This window comes from Chrysochloris asiatica, unplaced genomic scaffold, assembly GCF_000296735.1.
Source record: "Chrysochloris asiatica unplaced genomic scaffold, ChrAsi1.0 scaffold00413, whole genome shotgun sequence".
Lineage (NCBI taxonomy): Eukaryota > Metazoa > Chordata > Mammalia > Afrosoricida > Chrysochloridae > Chrysochloris > Chrysochloris asiatica.
In genome coordinates, this window is record NW_006408931.1 from 746,341 (window position 1) to 758,854 (window position 12,514).

Consider the following 12,514-nt stretch of genomic DNA (forward strand, 5'->3'; position numbering starts at 1 on the left):
TAGTACTCTTTCTATGGACATGTTGGACTACTGTGCCAAGTAGCTAGCTCTCAGTATATGAACACTTTGGATTCATCTGCCATGTAGCTTAAACTCTGTATATGTAAATGATACAGTTCTCTGCCATGTTGCTAGCTCTCTGTATATGGACATTTTGTACTTGTCTGACATGTAACTAGCTCTCTGTGAATGGATATTTTGGACTGATCTGCCTTGTAGCTAGCTCTCACAATATGGACATGTTGTTCACATCTGCCATGTAGCTAGAACTCTGTATATGGAAATGTTGCAGTACTCGCCCATGTAGTTAGTTCTCTGTACATGTATATGTTCCATTGATCTGCCAAGTAGCTACCTCTCTGTACATGGATATGTTGGAATGATTTGCCAAGTAGGTAGATCTCTGTATATGAACATATAGGACTTGTCTGCCATGGAGCTGGCTGTCATTATTTGTACATGTTGGACTCCTCTGCCATGTAGCTAGTACCCTGTGTATGGACATTTTGGACTCTTCTGGCATCTAGCTAGTGCTCAGTATATGGAAATGTTGGACACATGTGACATGTAGTTAGAACTATGTATATGGAAATGCAGCAGTACTCTGCCATGTAGTTAACTCTCCGTATATAGACAAGTTAGACTCATCAGCTTTGCAGCTAGAACTCTGTATATGGAAATGTTGGATTACCCTGCCATGTAGCAAGCTTTCTGTATATGAACATTTTGGACTTGTCTGCCATGTAGGTAGCTCTCAGTATATGGACATGTTGGACTCCTGTACCATGTATCTAGTACCCTGTATATGGACATGTTGGAAAACTTTGCCATATTGCTCGCTCTCAGTATATGGACACATTGGACATATCTGCCATGTAGCTAGAACTTTGTATATGGAAATGTTGCATTAATCTGCCATGTAGCTAGCTAGCTCTCTGTATATAGACAAGTTGGACACATATACCATGTAGCGACAACTCTATACATGGATATGTTGGACTGATCTTCAAAGTAGGTAGCTTTTTTGTATATGAACATATTGGATTTGTCTGCTGTGTATCTAGCACTCTGTACATGGATATTTTGGACTGATCTGCTATGTAGGTAGCTCTCAGTATATGGTTTTCCTGCACACTTCTGCCATGTAGCTAGAATTCTGTATATGGAAATGTTGCACTACTCTGCCAGGTAGCTAGCCCTCAGTATATAGCAAGTTGGAATCATCTGCCTTGTAGTTAGAACTCTGTAGATGGAAATGTTGCACTACACTGCCATGTAGCTAACTCTCTGTATATTGACATTTTGGACTCGTATGGAAATGTTGCAGTAGTCTCCCATGTAGCTAGTTCTCTTTACATGTATATATTCGACTGATTTGCCAAGTAGCTACCTCTCTGTACATGGATATACTGGAATGATTTAGCAAGTAGGTAGATCTGTGTATATGAACATATAGGACTAGTATCCTGTATATGGACATGGTGGACTACGCTGCCATGTAGCTAACTCTCTGTATATGACCATGTTGGACACATCTGCTATGTAGCTAGAACACTGTATATGGACAATTTGGACTCGTATGACATGTAGCTAGTTCTCTGTGCATGGATATTTTGGACTGATGTGCCATGGAGGTAGCTCCTTGTAGATGAACAAATTGGACTTGTCTGCAATGTAGCTAGCTCTCAGCATATGGACACGTTGGACACATCTGCCATATAGCTACAACTCTGTATATGGAAATGTTGCACTACCCTGCCATGTAGCTAGCTCTCTGTATATGGACGTTTTGATTTCATCTGCTATGTAGCTAGCTCTTTGTATATGGATATGTTGGACTGATTTGCCAAGTAGTTAGCTCTCTGTATGTGAACATATTGGACATGTCTGGCATGTAGGTAGCTCTCAGTATATGGACATGTTGGACTCTTCTGCCATGTAGCTAGTACCCTATATATAGACATGTTGAACTACTCTGCCATGTAGCTAGCTCTCGGTATATGGCCACTTTGTTCACATCTGCCATGTAGCTAGAAATCTGTATGTGGACACTTTGGACTAGTCTGACATGTAGGTAGCTCTCTGTGCATGGATATTTTGGACTGATCTGCCATATAGGTGGCTCTTGGTATATGTACACATTGGAAACATCTTCCATGTACCTAGAACTCTGTATATGGAAATGTTACACTACTCTGCCATGTAGCTTGCTCTCTGTATATGGACATTTTGGACTCATCTGTCATGTAGCTAGTACCCTGTATTTGTACATGTTGGAGTGCTCTGCCGGGTTCCTAGCTCTCAATATATGGACACGTTGGACACATCTGCCATGTAGTTAGAACACTCAATATGGAAATGTTGCACTACTCTGCCATGTAGCTAGCTCTATTCATATAAACAAGGTGGACTCATCTTCTATGTCGCTACCAACCTGTATATATACATGTTGAACTACTCTGCAATGTAGCTAGCTCTCTGAATATGGACATGTTGCACATATCTGCTATGTGGCTAAAACTCTGTATATGGACAATTTGGACTCGTCTGACATGTGGCTAGCTCTCTGTGCATGGATATTTTGGACTGATTTGCCATGTTGGGAGCTCATTATAGATGAATTAATTGGACGTGTCTGCCATGTAGCTAGCTCTCAGCATATGGACATGTTGGACACATCTACCATATAGATAGAACGCTATATATGGAAATGTTGCACTACCTTTCCATGTAGCTAGTTCTCTGTATATGGACATTTTGGACTTGTCTGCCATGTAGCTAGCTCTCTGTACATGGATATTTTGGACTAATCAGCTAAGAAGGGAGCTCTTTGTATATTAACATAATGGAGTTGTCTGCCATGTAGCTAGCTCTGAGCATATGCACATGTTGGACACATCTACTAAGTAGCAAGAACTCTTTATATTGATATGTTGGAGTACTCTGACAAGTAGCTAGCCCTCAGTATATGAACACTTTGGACTCATCTGCCTTGTAGCTTGAACTCTGTTTATTGAAATGATACACTGCTCTGCCATGTAGCTAGCTCTCTGTATATGGACATTTTGGACTGATCTGCCTTGTAAATAGTACCTTTTATATGGAAATGTTGCACACTCTGCCATGTAGCTAGTTCTTTATATAAACATGTTGGACTCATCTTCCATGGAGCTAGTACCCTGTGTATGGACATGTTGGACTACTCTGCCATGTAGCTAGCTCTCAGTATATGGACATTTTGTACTAGTCTGCCATGTACCTAACTCTCTCTATATGGGTATGTTGGACTTATTTGCCAAGTAGTTAGCTCTCTGTATATGAACATATTTGACTTGTCTGCCATGTAGCTAGCTCTCAGTATATGGACATTTTGTACTAGTCTGCCATGTACCTAACTCTCTCTATATGGGTATGTTGGACTTATTTGCCAAGTAGTTAGCTCCCTGTATGTGACATATTGGAATTGTTTGCCATGAAGCTAGCTCACAGTATATGGACATGTTGGTCTCATTTGCCATGTAGCTACTACCCTATATATGGACATGTTGGACTATTCTGACATGTAGCTAGCTCCCAGTACATGGACATTTTGGACTCGTCTGCCATGTAACTAGTAGTCTGTATATGTAAATGGTGGACACATGTGACATGTAGTAAGAACTCTGGATATGGAATTGCTGCAGTACTCTGCCATGTACTTAGCTCTCCTTATATAGACAAGTTGTCTCATCTGCCTTGCAGCTAGAACTCTGTTTATGGAAATGTTGGACTACCCTGCCATGTATATGAAAATTTTGGACTTGTCTGCCACGAAGGTAGCTCTCAGTATATGGACATGTTGGACTCCTCTACCATGTAGCTAGTACGCTGTATATGGACCTGTTGGACTACTTTGCCAAGTTGCTAGCTCTCAGTATATGCACATGTTGGACATATCGGCCATGTAGCTAGAACTCTGTATATGGAATAATGCATTACTCTGCCATGTAGCTAGCTCTCTGTAATAGACAAGTTGGACCCATCTACCATGTAGTGAGAACTTTGTACATTGATATGTTGGACTGATCTGCCAAGTGGGTAGCTTTTTTTGTATATGAACATATTCAACTTGTCTGTCATGTAGCTAGCACTCTGTTCATGGATATTTTGGACTGATCTGTCATGTAGGTAGCTCTCAATATATGGACATGTTGGACACATCTGCCATGTAGCTAGAACTCTGTATATGGAAATGTTGCACTACCCTGCCATGTAGCTAACTCTCTTTATATTGAAATTTTGGACTCATATGCCATGAAGCTAGCTCTCTGTACATGGATATGTTGGACTGATCTACCAAGTAGGTAGTTCTTTGTATATGAATATATTGGACTGATCTGCCTTGTAGGTAGCTCTCAGTATATGGACATGTCGGACACATCTGCCATGTACCTAGAACTCTGTATATGGAAATGTTGCACTTCCCTGCCATGTTGCTAACTCTCTGTAAAAACATATTGGACTTGTCTGCCATTTAGGTAGCTCCCAGTATATGGACACGTCGGACACATCTGCCATGTACCTAGAACTCTGTATATGGAAATGTTGCACTTCCCTGCCATGTTGCTAACTCTCTGTAAAAACATATTGGACTTATCTGCCATTTAGCTAGCTCCCAGTATATGGACACATTGGACACATCTGCCATGTAGCTAGAACTCTGTATATGGACATGTTGGAGTACTCTGTCATGTAGCTAGCTCTCAGTATATGCACAATTTAGACTGATCTGCCATGTATCTTGAACTCTGTATATGGAAATGATGCACTACACTACCATGTAGCTAGTTGTCTGTATATGGATATTTTGGACACATCTAACATTTGGCTAGAACTTTGTATATGGAAATGTTGCACTATCTTGCCATTTAAGTAGCTCTCTGTATATGAACACATTTAACTTCTCTGCCATGTAGCTAGCTCTCTGTACATGGATAGGTTGGACTCATCTGCCATATATCTAGTTCTGTACATGGAAATGTTGCAATTCCCTGCAATGTAGCTAACTCTCTGTATGAACATATTGGACTTGCTTGCCATTTAGCTAGCTCCCAGTATATGGACATGTTGGACACATCTGACATGTAGCTAGAACTCTGTATATGGACATGTTGGAGTACTCTGGCGGGTAGCTAGCACTCAGTATATGGACACGTTGGAATCATCTGCCATGTAGGTAGCTCTCAGTACATGGATATTTTGGACTGATCTGCCAAGTAGATGGCTCTCTGTTTATGAACATATTGTAATCTTCTTCCATGTAGCTTACTGTCAGTATAAGGACATGTTGGACGCATCTGTCATGTAGATAGATCTCAGTTTATGGATATGTTGTACTGATCTGCCAAGTAGGTAGCTCTCTGTATATGAACATATTGGACTTGTCTGCCATGTAGCTAGCTCCCTGTATATAGACAAGTTGGACTCATCTGCCTAGTAGCTAGAACTCTGTATATGAAAATGTTGCCATACCCTGCCAAAGATCTATTTCTCTGTATTTGAATATAATGGAATTGTCTGCCATGTAGCTAGCTCTCAGTATATTGACACGATGGACACATCTGACATGTAGCTTGTACGGTTTATATGGACATTTTGGACTACTCTACCATGTAGCTAGCTCTCTGTACATGGATATGTCGGACTGATCTGACAAGTACGTAACTCTCTGTATATGGACATATTGGACTTGTTTGTCATGTAGCTAACTCTCAGTATATGGACATGTTGGACTCATCTGCCATGTATCTAGTAACATGTATATGTACATGTTAGACTACTCTGCCATGTAGCTAGCACTCTGTATATGGACACATTGGAAACATCTGCCATGTAGCTAGAACTCTTTATATGGACATGTAGAAAAGTTGGACTCATCAGCCTTGTAGCTAGAACTCTATGTGGAAGTGTGTCAATACCCAGCCATGTAGCTAGCTCTCAGTATATAGACAAAATGAATTCATCTGATTGTAGCTAGAACTCTGTATATGGAAATGTTGAACTATCCTGCCATGTAACTAGCTCTCTGTATATGGGCATTTTGGACTCATCTGGCATGTAGCTAGCTCTCTGTGCATGGATATTTTGAACTGATCTGCCATGTAGCTTGTTCTCAGTATATAGACAAGTTTGACCCATACGCCAAGTAGTTTGAAATCTGTATGTGGAAATGATGCACTACACTGCCATGTAGCTAACTTTCTGTGTATAGACAAGTTTGACTCATCTGCCTTGTAGCTAGTACCTTGTATATGGACATGTTGAACTACTCTGCCATGTAAATAGCTCTCAGAATATGGATACTTTGGACTCATCTGCCATGTAGCTTGAACTCTGTATATTGAAATGATGCACTACTCTGCCATTCAGCTAGCTGTCTATATGGACATTTTGGACTCATTGAACATGTAGCTAGCTCTCAGTATATGGACAAATTGGACTCATCTGTCTTGTAACTAGAACTCTGTATATGGAAAAGTTGCACTACCCTGCCATGAAGCTAGCTCTCTGTATATGGACATTATGAACACATCTACCATGTATCTAGAACCCTGTATATATAAATGTTGCACTACCCTGCCATGTAGCTAGCTCTCTTTATATGGACACATTGACCACATCTGTGATGTAGCTAGATCTCTGTATATGTAACCTATTGGACTTGTATGCCATGTAACTATCTCTCAGTATATGGACACATTGGACACAACTGCCATGTAGCTGGAACTCTGTATATGGACATGTTGAACTACTCTGCCATGTCCCTAGCCCTCAGCATATGAACACTTTGAACTCATCTGCTATATAGCTTGAACTCTGTATAGGAAAATCATGAACAACTCTGCCATGTAGCTAGCTCTCTGTATATGGATATTTTGGACTCATCTGAAATGTAGCTAGCACTCTGTGCATGTAAATTTGGACTGATCTTCCATGTAGGTAACTCTCAGTATATGGAGAGATTGGACACATCTGCCATGTAGTTGAACTATGTATATGGAAATGTTGCACTACTCTGCCATGTAGCAAGCTAACTGTGAATAGACAAGTTGGACTCATCTGCCATGTGACTAGAACTCTGTATATGGAATTGTGGCACTAGCCTGCTATGTAGCTAGCTCTCAGTATATGAACATGTTGGACTCATCTACAATGTAGCTAATACACTTTATATGGACATGTTTCACTACTCTGCCATGTAGGTACCACTCAGTATATGGACACATTGGACACATCTGCCATGTAGCTAGACCTCTGTATATGGAAATGTTGTACTACCCTGCTATGTAGCTAGCTCGCTATATATGAACATATTGAACTTGTCTGCCATGTAGCTAGCTCTCAGTATATGCACACGTTGGACACATCGGCCATGTAGCTTGTACTCTTTATATGTACATGTTGGACTACTCTGTCATGTAGCTAGCTCTCAGTATATGAAAACTTTGGTCTCAACTGAAATGTAGGTTGAACTCTGTATATGGAAATGATGCACAAGTATGCCATGTAGCTAGCTCTCTGTGCATGCATATGTTGGATTAATTTGCCAAGTAGTAACTCTCTGTATATGAACATATTGGATTTGTCTTCCATGTATCTAGTACCTTGTATATGGACATGTTGGACTATGCCATGTAGCTAACTCTCAGTATATGGACACATTGGACACATCTGCAATGTAGTTAGAACACTGTATATGGGCATGTTGCACTACTCTGCCATGTAGTTAGCTCTCTGTATATAGACAAATTGAACTCATCTGCCTTGTAGATAGAACTCTGTATATGGAAATGTTGCACAACCTTGCCATGTAGCTAACTCTCTGTATATGGACTTTTTGGACTCGTCTGACATGTAGCTAGCTCTCTGTGCATGGATATGTTGGACTCATCTGCCATGTAGCTAGTACCCTGTATATGGACATGTTGGACTACTCTGCCCTGTAGCTAGCTCTCAGTATATTGACATGTTGGACACTTCTGCCATGTAGCTAGAACTCTATATATGGACATTTTGGACTCGTATGTCATGTAGTTATCTCTCTGTGCATGGAGTCTTTGGACCGACCTGACAAGTAGGTAGCTCTCTGTAAATAAAATTATTGGACTTGTCTGCCTTGTCGCTAGCTCTCAGTAAATGGACATGTTGGAATTATCTGCCATGTAGCTAGTACCCTGTATATGGTCATGTTGGACTCCTCTGCCCTGTAGTTAGCTCTCAGTATATGGACACGTCGGACACATCTGCCATTTAGCTAGAACTCTATATATTGACATTTTGAACTCATCTGATATGTAGTTAGCTCTCTGTGTATGGGTGTTTTCAACTGATCTTCCATGTAGGTGACTCTCAGTATATGGACATGTTGGATATATCTACCATGAAGCTTGAACTCTATATATGGACCTTTTGGACTCTTTTGACATGTAGTTAGCTCTCTGTGCATGCATATTTTGGGCTGATCAGCCATGTAGGTGGCTCTCAGTATATTGACACATTGGACACATCTGCCATATGACTAGAAACCTGTATATAGAAATGTTGCACTACTCTGCCATGTAGCTAGCTCTCAGTATATGAACATATTGGACTCATCTTCCATGTAGCTAGTACTCTGTATATGGACATTTTGGCTTACTCTGCGTGTAGCTAGCTCTCAGTATATGGACACGTTGTACACAAATGCCATTTAGCTAGAACTCTGTAGAGGGAAATGTTGCACTACCCTGCCATGTAGCTAGCTCTCTGTATATGAACATATTGAACTTGTATAGCATGTAGCTAGCTCTCAGTATATGGACATGCTGGACTCATTTGCCACATGGCTAGTACTCTTTATATGGACATGTTGGAATATTCGGCCACGTGCTAGGTCTCAGTATATGGAGTAGTTGGACTCATCTGCTTGTAGCTAGAACTCTGTATATGGAAATGTTGCACTACCCTGTCATGTAGCTAGCTCTCTGTATATAGATAAGTTGGAATCATCTGCCTTGTAGCTAGAACTCTGTATATATTAATGTTGCACTACCCTCCCATTTAGCTAGCTCTCTGTATATGGACATTATATACTTGTCTGTCACGTAGCTAGAACTCTGTATATGGAAATGTCACACTACACTGCCATGTTGCTAGCTGTCTGTATGTGAACAATTTGGACTCATCTGCAATGTAGCTAGCTCTCTGTACATGGATATGTTTGACTGATCTGCCAAGTAGGTAGGTATCTGTATATGAACATATTGGACTTATGTTCCTCTGACATTTAGCTAGCTCTCTGTGCATGGATATTTTGGACTGATCTGAAATGTAAGTAGTTCTCAGTATATGGCCACGTTGCACACATCTACCATATAGCTAGAACTTTGTATATAGAAATGGAGCACTACCCTGTCATGTAGCTAGCTTTCTGTGTATGAACATATTGGACTCATCTGTCATGTAGCTAGAACTCTGCATATGGAAATGATGCTCTACTCTGCCATGTAACTAGCTCCTGTATATAGACATGATGGACTCTTCTGCCTTGTAGATAGTACCCTGTATATGGAAGTGTTGGACTACTTTGTCATGTAGCTAACTCTCAGTATATGGACACTTTGGACTCATATGCCATGTAGCTTGAACTCTGTGTATGGAAAAGGTGCACTACTCTGCCATGTAGCTAGCTCTCTGTACATGATAATTTTGGACTCATCTGACATATAGCTAGCTCACAGTATATGGACAAGTTGGACTCATCTGCCTTGTAGCTACAACACTGTATATGGAAATGTTGCACTACCCTGCCATGTAGCTAGCTCTCTGTATATAGTTCAGCTGGACTAATCTCTCTTGTAGCTATAACTCTGTATAAGGAAATATTTTCTACCTTGCCATGTACCTAGCTCTTTGTATATAGACAAGTTGGACTTATCTGCCTTGTAGCTAGAACTCTGTATATGGAAATGTATCACTACGCTGCCATGTAGCTATCTCTCTGTATATGAACATATTCAACTTGTATGCCATGTAGCTAACTCTCAGTATATGGACATGCTGGACTCATCTGCCACCTAGCTAGTACTCTTTATATGAACATGTTGGATTATTCTACCATATAGCTAAGCCTCAGTATATGGAGAACTTGAACTCTTCTGCTTGTAGCTAAAACTCTGTATGTGGAAATGTTGCACTATTCTGCCATGTAATTAGCTCTCTGTATATAGACAAGTTGGACTCATCTGCCTTGTAGCTAGAACTCTGTATATGGAATTGTTGCACTACCCTACCATGTAGGTAGCTCTCTGTATATGCACAGTTTGGACACATCTGCCATGTAGCTAGAACTCTGTATATGTAAATTTTGCAGTACCCTGCCATATAGCTAGCTACCTGTATATGAATATATTGGACTTGTCTGCCATGTAGCTGGCTCTCAGTATATGGACACGTTAGACAAATTTGCCAGGTACCTAGAATTCTTATATTGACATGTTGGACTACTCTGCCATGTAGCTAGCTCTCAGTATATGGACACGTTGGACACATCTGCCATGTAGCTAGAACTCTGTATAATGACATGTTGGACTACCCAGCCATGTAGCTTGCTCTCTTTATGTAGATAAGTTGGACTCATCTGCCTTGTAGCTAGAACTCTTTGTATGGAAATGTTGCACTACAATTCCATGCAGGTAGCTCTCTGTATATGAACATATTGGACTTGTCTGCCATGTAGCTAGCTTACAGTATATGGACACGTTGGACACAAATGCCATGTAGCTAAAACTCTGTATATAGAAATGTTGCACTACCCTGCTATGTAGCTAGCTCTCTGTATGTGAACATATTGGACTTGTCTGGCATGTAGCTAGCTCTCAGTATATGGACATGTTGGACTCATCTGCCATGTAGCTAGTATCCTGTATATGGACATATTGGTCTGTTCTGCCATGTAGCTAGCTCTCAGTATATGGACACGTTGGACAAATCTTCCATGAAACTTGAATTCTATATATGGAAATGTGGAACTACGCTGCCATGTAGCTAACTCTCAGTATATGGACATGTTTCCCTAGTCTGCCATGTACCTAGCTCTCAGTATATGGACACTTTTTATTCATCTACCATGTAGCTTGGGCACTGCATATGGAAGTGGTGCACTACTCTGCCTGTATATGGAAGTGGTGCACTACTCTGCCATGTAGCTAGCTATCTGTATATGGACGTTTTGAACTCGTCTGACACATAGCTAGCTCTCAGTACATGGACAAGTTGCACTTATCTGCCTTGTAGCTAGAACTCTGTATATGAACATATTGAAGTTGTATACCATGTAGCTAGCTCTCAGTATATGGACATGCTGGACTCATTTGCCACGTGGCTAGTACTCTTTATATGGACATGTTGGAATATTCAGCCACGTGCTAGGTATCAGTATATGGAGTAGTTGGACTCATCTGCTTGTAGCTAGAACTCTGTATATGGAAATGTTGCACTACCCTGTCATGTAGCTAGCTCTCTGTATATAGATAAGTTGGACTCATCTGCTTGTAGCAAGAACTCTGTATATGGAAATGTTGCACTACCATGTCATGTAGCTAGCTCTCTGTATATAGATAAGTTGGACTCATCTACCTTGTAGCTAGCTAGAAGTCTGTATATGGAAATGTTGGACTATCCTTTCATGTAGCTAGCTCTCTGTATATAGACAAGTTGGACTCATCTGCCTTGAAACTTGAACTCTGTATTTGGATAGGTTTCACTACACTGCCATGTATCCATATACAGAGAGCTATCAATCCAACATATCTATGTACAGAGAGCTAGCTACATGACAGTGTAGTCCAACATTTTCATATAGAGAGTTCTAGTTACAAGGCAGAGGAGTCCAACTTGTCTATATAAAGACAAGGGAACTAAATACCAGGCTAATTAATATAACGTGTCCATATATTGAGATTTGGGTACATGTCAGAAAAATACAATATGTTCATATAGAGAGAGCAACCTACTTGGCAGATCAGTCCAGCATATCCATATACATAGAGCTAGCTACATGGCAGGCAAGTCCAAAATGTCCATATACAGAGAGCTAGCTACATGGCAGAGTCGTGCAACATTTCCATATACAGAGTTCTAACTACAAGGCAGATGAGTCCAACTTGTCTATATACAGAGCTAGCTACGTGACCAGGTAGACCAACATTTCCTTATACAGGGTTGTAGCATCATGGCAGATTAATCCAACATGCACATATATTAGAGAGAAAGCTATTTGGTAAACAAGTCCAATATGTTCAAATACTGAGAGTCACCTACTTGGCAGATCAGTGCAACATACCCATGTACAGAGAGCTAGCTACATGCCAGAGGAGTCAAAAATGTCCATATAATAGAGAGAGAGCTAAATGAAAGTGAAGAGGACTTGAAACATTTACTTATGAAGATTAAAGAGCACAGCCTTCGATATGGATTGCATCTCAATGTCAAGAAA